We start from the raw sequence: 14,610 nt of genomic DNA, 5'->3' as shown, positions 1-14,610 counted from the left end.
TTGACATTGCTGGATCTTTGGATGTCTGCCTCTACTACCCTCTACCTTATTTTTAGACAGTTTCTCACTGACCCTGGAGCTCACCAGTTGGTGAGACTAGCTTTTTTTTCTGACTCCTAGGGCTGTTTTTCAGGAATGTGCATTGCCATGCCCTGCTTTATTTGGGGTGGGGGTGGGGTGGGGTGGGAAGGGGATGATGAAGAACAGAACTCAGGTCCTCCTTCTTGCACAGCAGGCACTTAACACACCGAACCATAGCCTCAGGGTGATGTAGCTTTTGTTTCCAGAGAGAGGCAAATTCTACAGAGTTTGAGTTGTGAAGGAGAGAAAGCAGGTGTAGTAGATAGGGTGGGGAGAGAGAGAGAGAGAGAGAGAGAGAGAGAGAGAGAGAGAGAGAGAGAAAGAAACTATAAAGAGAGAGGGGATGGGCTACTGTACTGATAGGGAATGATTAGGGAAGACCTGGATGGTAACATAACAGTTGAGTAGAGACAGACGGGAAATGAGGATAGGGCCTTTAAGCTCAAGGAGCACTGAAGGCCAAGGCCCTGAGGAAGGTCTGTGCTCTGTGTGACCTGAGGAGATACACAAAACCAGTTTGACTGGGGCGGAGTGAATCAGGAGGGAACTGGGGATAAAGTCAGAGAGGGCTCTGGCTGCATTGCCTTCTGTGCACTGGGCATTTGCTTCTGAGGAAGATTACCTGCTTGGGAAGGGAGGGCAGAGGTGTGACCAAATCTACCTTGTGATCGACGGGACAAACCTGGCTCCTGAGCTGAGAGTGTATCAGTTATACTGAAAGACGTGTATCACTGATGATCTAGGTACATTTAAATAGTGGGTTCTCACTCTGAGCTTTTTGGAGAAAGCTTTCTCTAGTCCATTGCTCATCTTTCTTCTTCTTCTGGCCCTGACTTACTTGCCTTGTTGTGCACCCATCTTTTGGAGCGGCCCATTTTCAAGGGAGTGAAGTACCATGATGCTGAAGATACTCTCGGTGGTCTTGGGTTGCTGTAACAAAATGCTTGCGACTGTGTGGCTTAAATAATGGAAAATGTCTTTCGAAATCTGGAAGCTAGAAATCCAAGACGAACGTGTTTTATCATTCTTAGCTCTCTCTCTCTCTCTCTGACAGTTTCTTTGAGTGTCTTCTCATAGTTATCACAAAAGAGGGATAAAGGGTATGGATCTTCTAAGGACACCAGTCCTGGTGGGTCAGGGCTCTGCCCCAGGACCCCATTTAACTTGAATTTTCCCCTAAAGCCCCTGTTGAGATTGGATCCTGGGGTTCCCGCAAATGACTTTGGGTGGCACAAACATTCAGTTTATATGAAGTAGGACATTGTAGATTAGCAGTTCAGTTCTTTTTCCCAGAATGCAGAGCAAGCTCATTGTTCTCCTCAGGAGAGCATGAGCTTCCTTATCGTGTGTCATACGGAAGCAGAGCCTGGTAGGAGAACTGACGGCACCTGCAGCTGGTGGCAGTGACTCTGTAGCATCTAGTGTGGGTGGAAGTGACCATGTGGCGTGCTCCAGGGGATTTAGATCTGAGAGTGGGTACAATATCCTGTGTGTCTCCACAGGTGATCTTTACTAGGGTTCACTTTACCATGAAGGGCTGTAGGAGGGAACAATCCCAACCTGGCATACCCCAAGGAGGGCCACCCGGGGCTGTTGTACAGGTCATGGGGCCTTTGCCTTAGGAGCTGATTGAAGCTGGAGACACATCCTGCTCCAGCCATGGGGGATACACGAGCTTGAGAAAGGAGTTCTTTCTGATGCCCATGGGATACCTTATCGGCTGGGAGCCACTTCCCTATGGAAATTCTGCAGTTCAACACGCAGAGGTGGCTGTGCTCAGAAGGTCCTCTCAGCACGAGGAGTTGCTGCTTCCCCCTCCTAGTCTCTCTGTCCTGCAGGTATACCCGGTCCCCTTCCCTTGGGCTCCTGGAAGGTGTGGAAGCAGGCTGAACCTCCCTCTAGCAGGTGGATAGGATTTCATGGTCGTAATTGTCTCAAAGGGGCCCCAGCTGTTCTGAGCGCTATGCGTGGAGCTGGGGCCCCCTGAAAGCTTGTTCATTTGAGGACAGGATCTACACCCTGCTTGGACTGGGTCATAACTCGAGTTTTGGTTTGTCTATTTTGCAGGATTATAGTAAGTTTGTATTCATGCCCTGATGGCTAAAGAAGCTCCATTTTATGCTAGGTATCCATTTTGGTACTCACTAGCTGTTCGTCTGTGACTCCAGTCTCTAAAAGGTGAGTTTCCAGTACCCCTGACTCAGTGATCCCCTCCACAAAAGTGTCCAGCTGTGACTATTCACTTGTTATGATAGGACTAACTGCTTTTTTGGCTTCTGTAACTTGCTTATACAGACACCCAAAAATTGTTTTGAGTTCCCTTAACCACTTAACTTGGCAGAACAGAACCGTTTTGGTTTAGATATTGAAGGTCTTCTTGTGGTTTTTCCATTAAAAGCCCTTCCCTGCACTCCTCTCACAACATGCCTGTGCTGGGCTTTAAGGCTGCCATCCTGCTAGCAGCTAATCAATAAACCCTTTAATTGTTGGCTGGACTGAGTCTTTGGTCTTTTCCTAGGGGTCACAAACTCTGTAACAGTTCAACAAATACTGAGTGTGGGACTCTGCCCCAGGAGCCTGGCTGGGCAGAGGGGACAGGCGAGGATCTGCAAGCACAGGCTTGGTGCTAACTAGAGAGAAGCCACAGATGCTTCTCCAGTAAACAGCCAAGAGAGCAGGCTGTAGGTTGGGACCAATGTCAGTCTGAAGCAAGCGTGGGGATGATGTGGTCTTGGAGCATCTGTGTGAGCTGGTGAAGGGGGCTGTATTGGCTAGTTTTATGTCAACTTGAGACAAGCTAAAGTCATTTAAAAGGAGGTAACCTCAGCTGAGAAAATGCCTCCATAAGATCTGGCTGTACACAAGTGTACAAGGCATTTTCTTAAGTACAGATTAATGGGGGAGGGCCCAGCCCATTGTGGGTGGGATCATCCCTGGGCTAGTGGTCCTCAGTTCTACAAGAAAGCAGGCTGAGCAAGACATGAAGAGCAAGTCAGTAAGTGGCTCCCCTCCATGGCCTCTGCAGCAGCTCCTGCCTCCAGGTTCCTGCCCCGACTTCCTTGGATGATGAACAATGATATGGAAGAGTAAGAGAAATAAACCCTTTCCTCTCCAAGTTGCTGCAGGTCATGGTGCTTCATGGCAGCAAGAGAAACTAAGACAGAATGAGCAAGGAAGTCAGCTGAGAAGAGTTAACATTCAGGATGGGAGTAAGGCCCCTAGGTGCCGCTCAACAGCCCCAGCAAACTGAGTTCACAGCGGCTGCCCTGGCTGTTTGGTGTGTGACGCCAAGGAGAACACACTACCAGGAAGTTGAAGGAAAGGCAGACACAATGTGGGTACCCAGGCATGGCATGGCCGGGGAACTCCCACCTATAGTGACTCCATGTCTCCTTCCTTCCATCTTGAAAGCCAGGTGTTTCCTTCCAGGTGGCCCTTGGTCTGTATCTCATACGGGAGGTGTCTTTCGAACCCTCCCTCCAGGCATGAATCTGCTGCGAATCCCCAAGATTTAAAAATCTAGACCGGCCCCCTTGCCGTGCAGGCTTCATTCCCTTTCCATTGAGTCGGTGTGTGGGCAGTGTGGAGCAATGGCCAGCCAGTACGTCTTTCCTTGAAGACGGCGTACTCAGTGAACACGAGAGTCATTGTTGGGCTGAGATACAGCCCTCCTGACATACTGTTCTCTGAACATCTAGAACAATTGGCGTGGTAGGAAAGGAAGGGTTCCGTTGAAGGCTGGGAGTTCAGTGTTGTGACAGGGTCTCGTCTCCACTTCCCTGGGGACACCGTAAGGGAAGAGGAGCCTGAACTAACTTGCTGGAGGGGCTCAGAAGAGCCAAGGCCTCCATCTTGCCCACAGCTCTGCGCCTTCACTTGGCCCCGAGGGACTCTGCTTATGACTCTATTACCAGGTAAATTGCGAGAGTGACTCAGTCAGGTGTGTTTATCACGAAAGAACTGAAGGTGATTAATATACCGCATTGAATGCAAATTGTCCCCGCAGCACTTATCTCGTTTTCAATTAGCACAAATGTTACAGCACTGTGGGCTTGTTAGGATTTTACCATGGGCTGGGTAATTAATTTCTGTGAGCCACGTATCAGGCACCTGGTAACGCCGTTTATTAATAAATGTCACCCCAGGTATCGGTTTGTTAGAAGAGGTAAATAAACGGAATGTACAGTTGTCTGCCCTGTGCAAATCTGTCTACACCTCGCTGGGTCTCTTCGAGTGTTTGCTTGTTGACTAGCTCTGCTACTGAGATTGCAACGCAAACAAAACAAAGGCAGTCCCACCGGTCACGTGGTCTTCAAAGGGTTTCCTTTGCTTTCTCCTCAGGGACTTCAGGCCCTCAAGTGGAGATGTCTCAGAAACGTCTTTCCCAGGAGACCCGTGGTGAGTGACTACGCTTCTCCTGGGGAGCCAGTGCTGCAGGGCCTCAGCGCTCTCTGAGTTGGTCTTTGGGGAGCAAGAGGTTAGACACGCCCTTTCTTGGTGCCCCTGATCAATCCCTTCACCTGTGGCCCCTGTCCTGCTCTGACTTTTGCTACTATTCCATGCTTCTTGGAACTCTGAGGAAGAGAGCAGGACCTGAGGCTGGCTCCAGAGCAGAAGTGTAAGAGTTTAGGGGAGTTTTCCATTTTTCCAAACTTGTGACCTCTTTCTCCACATCAGTGGGTGACAGTGGATTTGATATATATATAGTGCCTGTGAGAAGACAGTGCAGTCTGTAAGGCGCTGCCTTGCATGTGTGAGGAACTGAGTTTAAACTGATGTTAAATGCTGAGCGTGATGATGTCACATGCTTGCAACCCTAGAACAGGGAAGTAAAGACAGGAGGATCCCTGGGACTCACTGGTCAGCCAGCCAAGCCCAAAAGATGAGCTCCTGATTCCAGAGAAGAGGGCCTGCTTCAAAAACAAGGTAGATGGATTACCACATGTGTGTGCACACATGTACATATGTACCTGGACACATAGGTGCATACAAACATGCACATCACTCTACACATGTGCACATGTGTACATATGCACCTGAACACATAGATGCATACAGACATGTACACCTCCTTACACATACCCCCATCCCCACACATATACACACACAGCATGCACACACATGTGCATACACACATAGCATGCACACACATGTGCATACACACATAGCATGCACACACATGTGCATACACGCATAGCATGCACACACATGTGCATACACGCATAGCATGCACACACACGTGCATACACACATAGCTTGCACACACATGCACATCCCAAGTACATACTCCTGACTGCCCACTGCCTTTGATGCTTCAGGCATTTCTTTGCAGAGGGTGGTGACCTGAAGTCCCTTGTCACTCTTGGGATGATACTGGTTTGCAGTCACTGGTAAATATCCCCCTCCGGTCCTCAATAATCTACGCCCTCAGTAAGAAATCGGCACTGTTCACCTGGCATGTTGGAGAGCCCCCGGAGGGGCGTGTGTGGAGGACGTCTGTGGTTAGCTGAGTTAGCATGCTCTACTGTCTTCACCTTTTATTTCCCCTCCTACCTGTCATCGCCACCCGTGGGACTGTAGCTGTGAGCCCTGCCTAGGAGAAACATCCAAGTCAAGGAACAGGGAATGACTGGACGAGAGTGATCATCCACCTGGCACACGGCATGCACTAGATGTGGGTTTGGTAATTTAGGTAAAATAGGCGAGCCCTGGGCGTAATGAAGTGGACATTTTCCTGGCGATGGGAAATAGAGATAAGTAGATATGTCAGGCAAATTAGATACCAGAACAATAAAGAGGACACAGCAGAAGAGGATTCCAGTTTTACTTTATTATAGTGATTATTTATTTATAATGTATTCGTGTGTGTGTGTGTGTATGTGTGTGTGTGAGTATATACTATTGTGTGTGTGCACCCCTAGAGACCAGAAGCAGGTATAGGCATCTGACATCCCAGAGTTGGAGTTAGAGGCAGCTGCCTGACATGGGTGCTAGAAACTGAACTGGGGTCCCCTGAAAGAGCAGAAAGTGCTCTTAACCACTGAGAAATCTTTCAAGCCCTAGGTCATAGTTTTAAACAGATGCTGAAGGAAAAGTCACTCCAAGTGCCAAAGACACGAGGAGGTAGGAGTGATGGCTGCTCCTGCCTGCCAACTTCCCTGGGAAGAGAGACACTCAGTTGAAGCGTTGCCTCCATCAGATTGGCCCGTGGGCTTCTCCGTGGGCATTTTCTTGATTGCTAATTGATGTAAGAAGGCTTAACCCACTGGGGGTGGGTGGTGCCAACCCTAGATAGGTGGCCTGAAGGAAAGCAGCTGAATGCATGCCGGAGAGCAAGCCAGAAAAGAGCGTCCTGCCATGGTCTCTGCTTTAGTTCCTACCTCCCGGTTCCTGCTTGAGTGCCTGCCCTGGTTTCCCTGGTGACAGAGTGTGGCACCGAAGGGTAAGTCAAATAACCCTTTCCTTCCCCAGGTTTCTTCTTGTCAAAGTTTGCTGCAACAACAGAAGAGCCAGCTAGACTAGTCGGGCAGACAGCTGTTGAGGAAGGGGGCCTTGTGGAGAGAGGCACAGCTGTGTGATACCCTGAGGCTGGAGATGTGTTAGCTTCTTAGTGTCTGTATAAAAATTTGGTACAAACTTAGTGGCTTAAGACCCACAGTCAGTGTCTTAAAATCAAATTGTCAACAGGTTGAAATCTTTCTGGAGCTGGTGAATCCATTTCCATAATCTTTCTGCTTCCACAGGCCACCTGAACACCTTGACTCAATTTTGACTGGTAGTCACTGGACCCGTGGCACACACAGGTGGCCTTCTCATAATTGCTTGTGCTGACTTAGGGTCTGTTTCCCATGCCAGGAATCACAGACGCCACCAGCCCACTGTCTCTCTTTCCTCCATCCCTTTTGTTCTGGGCCCAATGAGAACTTGTTGGCATTAACATTGTTTAAAAAAAGACATTTTTGTTTGTTTCTTTGTTTCAAGGGCAGATTTTGGTTCACTGGGAGGGAGGTTTGAATCTCCCATAGGGCCTCCCCCGACTGTGCATCCGCTTCCCGGTGTGAGCAGCCTCCTTCTGGGGTAGTACACTATGCCAGCAGATGTATGGACACATCTGAGTCCTCCCAGTCTCTCGTCTACAGTGGGGCTACTGCTTGGCTTTGTACATTGTATAGATCTGAGTCAATGCTTGGCTTCTCCTCAGCACTGCCGGATCAATCTTTCCTTACTCTGAAACTTCCCTATAAGGTGGTTTTTAGTCAACTTTATCTGTTGATTCTTACATTCCTTCATTTAGCGTCTTTGACTCTTGGGTTTGAGTGAACTGCCTGTGTTGTGTATGGAAGAGCCTCAGACCTGGGGCTCAGGATATAAGTTCAGTCTGGGCTTCCTGCCCAGGGTGTCTAAAACCCCTAATTCAATACAATCACAGTGTGCATGTATGTGTGGTCTTTTCCCTTGGGAACATGCATTTTGTTTGGAAGGAACTGGAAGACAATCACTATGAGAAATTAGACCCAAGAATTGTGCAGTGCAAAGGGAATGGTGTACGGTGACACTTCTTAGAGGAAGTTACAGGTCATGGATTTTTATCTGTTAAGCAGACTGGAAGGTTTCTGGCTTTTAATGTTGCTAAGAATGGACATTGGACAATTCTTTTCATTTTCTTATGGCTGGGACATTTAAGTAACTAAGCAACAATGAGGACAGGATCTTAGAATGAAGACAATCCTTGATCTCCTGGAAGTGTGCGGTAAGGCTGGCAACATGAGCAAACCAATTAGACGTCAGGCCAGCAAGGTCAGGCCAGCTGTCTTTGCAGAGCAAACAGTTTGGTCAACTCAGCATGTGGTTCTAAGATTAGTTTCAAAGGGCCTCTGTGATACCTGTGCCCTTGGCTGCCATCTTGGCTGTACCTGCTCTTGCTGACTGTGCCGTGCTGTGGGTGGGCCGGGTCCAGTACACTCACTTCAAGGAGGAGGCAAAGTGTGGGGCACCCACACACACATGCACAGAGCATGGGTTCACTGCATTTGAGTTCTCTTTGGCCCCAGGTTCAGGGATGCATGGCCACCTGGGGGTCTGCTAGGGAAGGGAAGGGCTGGGCGGGCCAGGGGCTCTGCCAGCACCTGTGCTCTGTGCTTGGTGTCTCATTATTGCTCTCCAAGGACCTTGAGCTCCTCTAGGCCATCCCCGCCCCCGGCACCCAGAGCACATTGCAGGCCCATGTTCTCATGAATATGGATCCCGTCATCCCTCCCCGTAGGGATAGATGTTGGGGGCAGAGCCGTTGATTACATTTCCAGCCAATCATTGCCCATTAAGAGGAAGAGCGTGGGCATTATGCCTCTTCAGCGAGGAGCCATTTGCATTCTGTTGGGCTGGGCTTGCTTTCTGGGCATGCATGGGTCCTTGGCTCTCAATTACTCCTGCATCCGCTCCTCCTCTGTGGTGCTCTTTTCCTCTCTAAGGGTCCTGATTGGATTCACCAATGAGCTTTGTGTTCCTTACAGCTGTGTAGCATGTTCCTGGCTGGAGGCTGGGAGGACATCAGGACTAGGACTGGTCCTGGCTGGAACAGGAAACAAAACCTTTCTGTTCCTTTTCTGCTCTCTCTCCGTTGCCCTTCCTAGCAAAGGAAGAATCCCATCTTTTAGAGGGCACAGCAGACAGTGGGGTACATGCTCCCCCATGCTCACCCTTCCAGAGTTCTTTGTCTCCTACCCCCAGTCCCTAGAGGTATTGGCTTCCTGATTGCTTTGCTTGGGGAATGTGTGAGGTCCGATGTTTTTCCTTTTCAGCTTCCCTTTCTCGAAAGAGGGGCTAAATAGACATAAGTCCAGCTTCGGGCAAACAGCCTGACTGTCTACCCGGATTTTCAGCAGAGACCTGGAGGCCTGACCCAGGCCACAGGCATGCTCATAGCCCAGTTCACAGACCCCCGTCTGCAATAAAGTGTGAAGACAACTGGGGATGACAGAGAGCCTCCTGTGTTCACAGGGCCATGTTATTTTTAACCCCCTTCTGCTGCCTGGGTTCCCCTGAAAAGCCCTTCTCTCGAGGCACCAAGAGCCTGCCTGCTCTTGTTCAGGTTGGAGCCCCAGGCTGTCCGTCCCCATCCCTCCACAGTCACCAAAACCTTGGCTTCTTCACTTTCCCCATTTTCTCCTCCTCCTCCTCAAGGAAATGAAAATGAACACCCCTGAGATGGAGAGAAAGGGAAGCTGAGCAAGAGAGGCAGCGTGCCCCAAATGCTCGGAGCCTGATAAAGGAAGGTTACCTGTGTGTTTGTCAACAAGATGAAATAAATAAGAGCAAAAAAAAAAAAAGTAGAAAAAAAAAGACAGCAGGCAGAGGCAATCAAATATGTATTTAATTAAAGCAAACATAGAAATAAAAGTTACATGTTGAATCAATAAACAGCACTTTTTTCCACATGCATTTTGAACAAGACAGATCAGAATCTTCATGATGAAGACATAACGTGTCACAATAATTAGGAACACAGACAAAAGAACAGCTAATCAGCATGCAAATGTATGCAGTGCTGGTGATTCAGGGGAGGCAGATTCCTACCTCTTTTTTGCTTGATTCATCTTCATTGCTAATCATCTGAAGGCTGCCAAATGTTCGGTGACACTAATGTATTATAGGTCAAGAGAGGCAGGTCTTCACCTATTACCCCCCAAACAATATGCTTCCCTTCCCTGCTTCCTCTTCAGGGTTTTCAGCAATCACGGCCAGATGCAATCAGGCTCCTTGAATAGGAACAACTGAGGCTTGTTTGTGGCTCGGCTTCATTAGAATCAGGAGGCTGAAGAAAGGAATAAATTACTTAATTGCACAAAAAACTTGCAGCCAAAGTGATGGTGAGAGAAACTGATTGTGCAGCCCCGCGTCGGGCACTCTTGGAATGGGGCGTCTTAGAATAGCTGGTAGTCTGGCCTCTCGGATTCAGACAGATTTGGGTGTCCTCCAGAGCAGATGGCTCCAATACCATCCATTCTTCCCTTTGTCAGGGTCCACCGTTTATTTGATCTTGGTCCCTCTCTGATGCTGGTTGTATTGGTTGTAACACAAATATGCATTCAGATCATATCCATTGAGTCTGGCCTCTCCCAACTTTTGTTCTTCCCCCCCACTTTTTTTTCTTTTTGTCTTTACAAAAAAAAAAAAAACTCTTCTAATTTTTCCTTTTGAGAAGATGATCAAGTTGAATTAAAGCCTTGTTGTCCAACTTTTGAATGTTCGCACAACATACAGGGAAGGGAAGACTGCACAGGCTGGCGCTGGCTCAGATGGAGGATGGGGAAAGTGTTGCTGATAGAACGAAAAGTCATGCTTTTTGTCAGCCACCGGGATATGTTTCTCACCTCTCAGACTCTAAATGTATTTTTTAAAAAAAGCACATTAGTAACCAGTGTGGTTCATACAGAACTGAGGAAGGAGAAAACAAACAAGGCAGAGCAGATCTCAGATACTTTTATCTTGGACTCGGTGGCATGTCTACCCAGCCACTGGGGCCTCCGACTCACACATTCCTCTCGGGGGTTTTGGTCATGTGCCCGGCTTACGGGTGGTCCTAAGATCTTGAAGAAAAGACTTCATTTTCTCTGGGAAGCCCCTTCACTCTGTGCCTGTGTGCGCTGTGCTGGGAGGCAAAGAGGGAAAGAGAGAAAGGAACTCGAGTAAAAGAGACTCAGGCAGGGAAGAAATTCTGATGGTGCTACCTCTGAAAGCAATGATAACGCGCTCAGATGAGGGGCCTCTCCTGGTGCCCTGGGGAAGGACTGGCCAAGATGACCCGCCCAGGTCTCTCCCAGCCTTCGCTCCTTGCCTTCGCTCCTGCTCCTCCCAAAGCTTGGATTCTCCTGTAGGTTAGACTTTAGCATCAGTTTCAAGTCCTCAAATGAGACTGTGCTCCCCTCCAAGGACCAGAGAGTGGTCACCCTTCCCTTTCGTCTGTCTCTATTTATCTTAAGTATTGTTTATTTTTATCCATAAGGTTGTGCATCCTTTGTCCCTGTTAGCAAGGCAGAAGCGGCGCCCGCATCAGCGCCATTTCCACTTGGCCTTCCGTAAGCACACAAAGAATATTTGTTGTTTAAAACAAGTGACTAAATTTTTTTTTAATAAGATTCGATCTCACGTGGCCCAGGCTGGCTAATGTGGCTCAAGCTCATCCTGAACTCCTGATCCTCTTGCCTCCACCTCCCAAGGACAGAAATTATAGGGATGTGCCTGCCATGCTAGGTTTATGCAGTGCTGGGGATGGAACTCAGGCTCTCTATCAACTGAGAGACTTCCTCAATTGTTAAAAAGTTGTTTTTGAAACTTAGGCTCCCTGGCTGCCAATCACATTTAACCATCACCTCTGTGTTCCTCAGATTATGTTTTGGTGCCAGGAAACTGTAATATATGTTTCTGTTACTTAACGCTGTCACCACTGAAAACCACCACCACCAATAACCGTTGCCCAGTTTCCATTTTTAAAGCTGATGATCGTGGGGCAGGTGAGATGTGAGTTTTTAGAGAGCCTTTGTCCCTCCTTGAATTAATCATTTTTGTTGTGTGGACTTGCTCTCTCTGTGGCTCTGTGTAGCCCTCTGGTGAGGGTGAGGGGGAAGGGCTAGGTGGGCTCTGCAGTGTGTGGAAATGGGGAGTAGTATCAGTGCATGTGTGTACACACGTGTCCATGTATACGTGGGTACACACATGTCACATATATGCATATATGTATGTTTGCACGTGCATGTATATTTTGGTGTGCATGTGTGCATTTACATGTGCTTTTGTGCATGCACATGTATGCATGTGTGTTCCATGTCCTTTCTATATCTCCTTGTGCTGTTCTATGCCACCTACTACCCAATTTTAAATGTTAGAGATTGCAGGTAGACTCCACTTGGGCTGAGAAAGATATAAATTTCCAGTTTGGTCTTAGGAAACATGGACTTGGCCTAACTGCTGATTCTAGGAGCTTGGCAAGCCAATAGGGTTACAGAGAAAAAAATGTCCCTTCCTGCTGTGACCTTTCCCTTTCAGATGCTGGCTGCACAGAGGACGCTTTCAGGAGGTGAGTGCTCCCTGCAAGTGCTCCCTTTCCTAGTCTAGGATCCCAACGCGGCACAGGTACTAATTGCACCTTTGAGAGGGTGCCAGGGTTTCACATGCTGGCTGTCAGGCAGAGCGTCACTTGGACCACATAAAACAAAACAAACAAAGCAGCACAGGTTTTTCTTTTTCTGGGGCTGTCACTGAGGTAAGTTTTGGCTTTGTGTGTGTATGCTGGGACTCACACCCAGCGTCTTCCACATGCCAGGCAGGAGCAGCACCAGTGTTGGTGACTTAACGCGGCCCCTTAGGGTTTATCGTCCTGTCCCGGTCTGACAGTGGTAGTGATTCTTCTTTCCCAGGAAGTTCAGTGAGACTTCTTGCATCTTGTCTCCAAACTTCGGGGGACCCTTGCACACACAGAGAGGGGTTGTGGGAGGTTCCCAGTGAGCCATTCAGCAGCAGGTACAGGAAGGGAGAAGGCCAGAGCAGGCCCCAGACACTCTAATCCCTCACTGCCAGGGTCCCAGCTCCATGCCAAAAACTCAACTTTCGGAGAAAGGCAGACTTGGGGGGAGGTTCTCATCGCCATAGGAAGCCAGCAAGCATCATGGAAGTCGTGAGATAGTCTTCTGTAGCCAGTCCAGGGCCATCTGATTATCTGTTGATGGTTTTGTTTTTTTCTGGTCCAAATAAGCCTCCAATCTTCTATTAGAACAAAGCTGAGCGTCCCACTGCCCGGCTGGCGGTGTTGGCCGTCTTAGGCTCCTTAGGATGATCTCCGTGGTTACCTTTCTTTCCCCTTTCCTTAGATCTTTTTGTTTGTTTGTTTGTTTTCTTTCTCATAAAATAAGAAAGTGCCTCTGTGCCTTGGCAGACAGCTGTCTGAGGTCTCTCCCCGTGGGGGTCTTACCGTTGGACCCTCACCCCTCCCAGCAGTGTAGGCAACAAAAACCCCTCCTGCCTGGCCTTTCATGAGGAAGGGGCTGCTCCCAAGCCAGTATGTGAAACCCTGGCACCATCTCAAAGAAACCTGAGGGGAGGAGGGTTCAAGAGGGAGGTGGCTTTGTGCCGAAAAGCTCCCCTCAGACCTCCTCGCCAGTCTGGCTGAGGGCCTCCCTGGGGGCCCCGGGAAGTAGAAGCCTCCTATACTGGGCATTGTGTCCACCCTGGCTCCTTAGACCTTACTTCAAACAGCCCGAAGAAAGATTCCCATGGGATATAGCAGAAACCTACCAGACTCTGCTTCATCCATCGAAGCTTTGGATTAGCTTTGCCCCACTTCCCTTCATCCCCAACTTAGCTCGTGACTCTCTCCACTTGTGAATGCTCTAGCCGCTGGCTTGCTTCTGGGTTTCGGCCTAGGCTGGTGCTTTTTTTACACAAGCATGCATTTATAGCTGGACTCTGGGAATGTTAGACAATGAAGCCACTGTCCAGTGGGATTTGGGGAGGAGGGAAGATGTCACCATCGAACTTTGTCGGAAATGGCCCAGGTTCTGTGGTTTCCACCTGACATTCCAGGGAGAAGAAGTCTCTTCGATAGGCCCATCTCTGGCAGAGTCATGTGCCAAAGGGCTGGGATCCTTCCCTGAGGTCGGGCAATGGCCTCATCCTTTTTCGGATCAAAGGAAGGGGAATTGTTGGTAAAAAACCAATCTGGTGACCACTGGAGCCAGAAAGAACCACGGAGAGCTCTTTATATTTCCCTCATGCAGGGTGGTGACCACCTTAGATGGTTGGGGAAGAAATCTCCAGAAGTCACAGGGAGTGGGTATCTTCTCATTCCTGTTCACTGCCCACACTTTTCCAGGGGAGAGCAGTGCGAATTCCATGGCACAATTGCCCAGCTCTTGGCTGTGAACACTTCCATTCCTTGAAGACAGCGCCTCACGATAGTGGTGACTTCTTTGAGAGAAGGCTGCAGAAGCAAGAGGAGGTCAGCTCACTAGCCAGAGAACCCACCAGACAAGCCAAACAAGAGTGTGGTATTCCATCCTGACACGTGGAACAGGAGGAGCAAAGAGATGGTGGCACTGGTGTCTTACTGTTTGAAGAAGACACACAGAGATAAGCACTCAGCTGTTTGTTGCTGTGGTGGAGGTGAGCAGCCTCAGGGTTGTTGATGTATATGCTGCTTCTACAGATTGCTGAGCTGCTAAGCATCTCTCTTTTGGAACATAACGAATTGGGAGAATTCACGTCTAAGAAGACTGATCTTCACGGACTCTGGGATCCCTCTAACTTTGAAAGTTCTACCTGTCAGGGAGTGAGCCATGCTTTGTGGAGGTACCAACTCTTCCCTGCTTGGGAGAGACCTTTGGGTGCTGTTTCTCTTGGCTGTGGGTAGATGCAGCACCTTGATTTGAGCTGGAAATCTGGCAGAAAAGAAGTATTATGTGGTGTGGGCAAAACTATTTTTATTTTTAAAATTTTCTGATCTATCTATCTATCTATCTATCTATCTATCTATCTATC

The sequence above is a fragment of the Microtus ochrogaster genome, chromosome 6 (assembly GCF_000317375.1).
Source record: "Microtus ochrogaster isolate Prairie Vole_2 chromosome 6, MicOch1.0, whole genome shotgun sequence".
NCBI lineage: Eukaryota > Metazoa > Chordata > Mammalia > Rodentia > Cricetidae > Microtus > Microtus ochrogaster.
The sequence above is the reverse complement of the archived record's forward strand: the minus strand, read 5'-3'. Positions refer to the sequence as shown.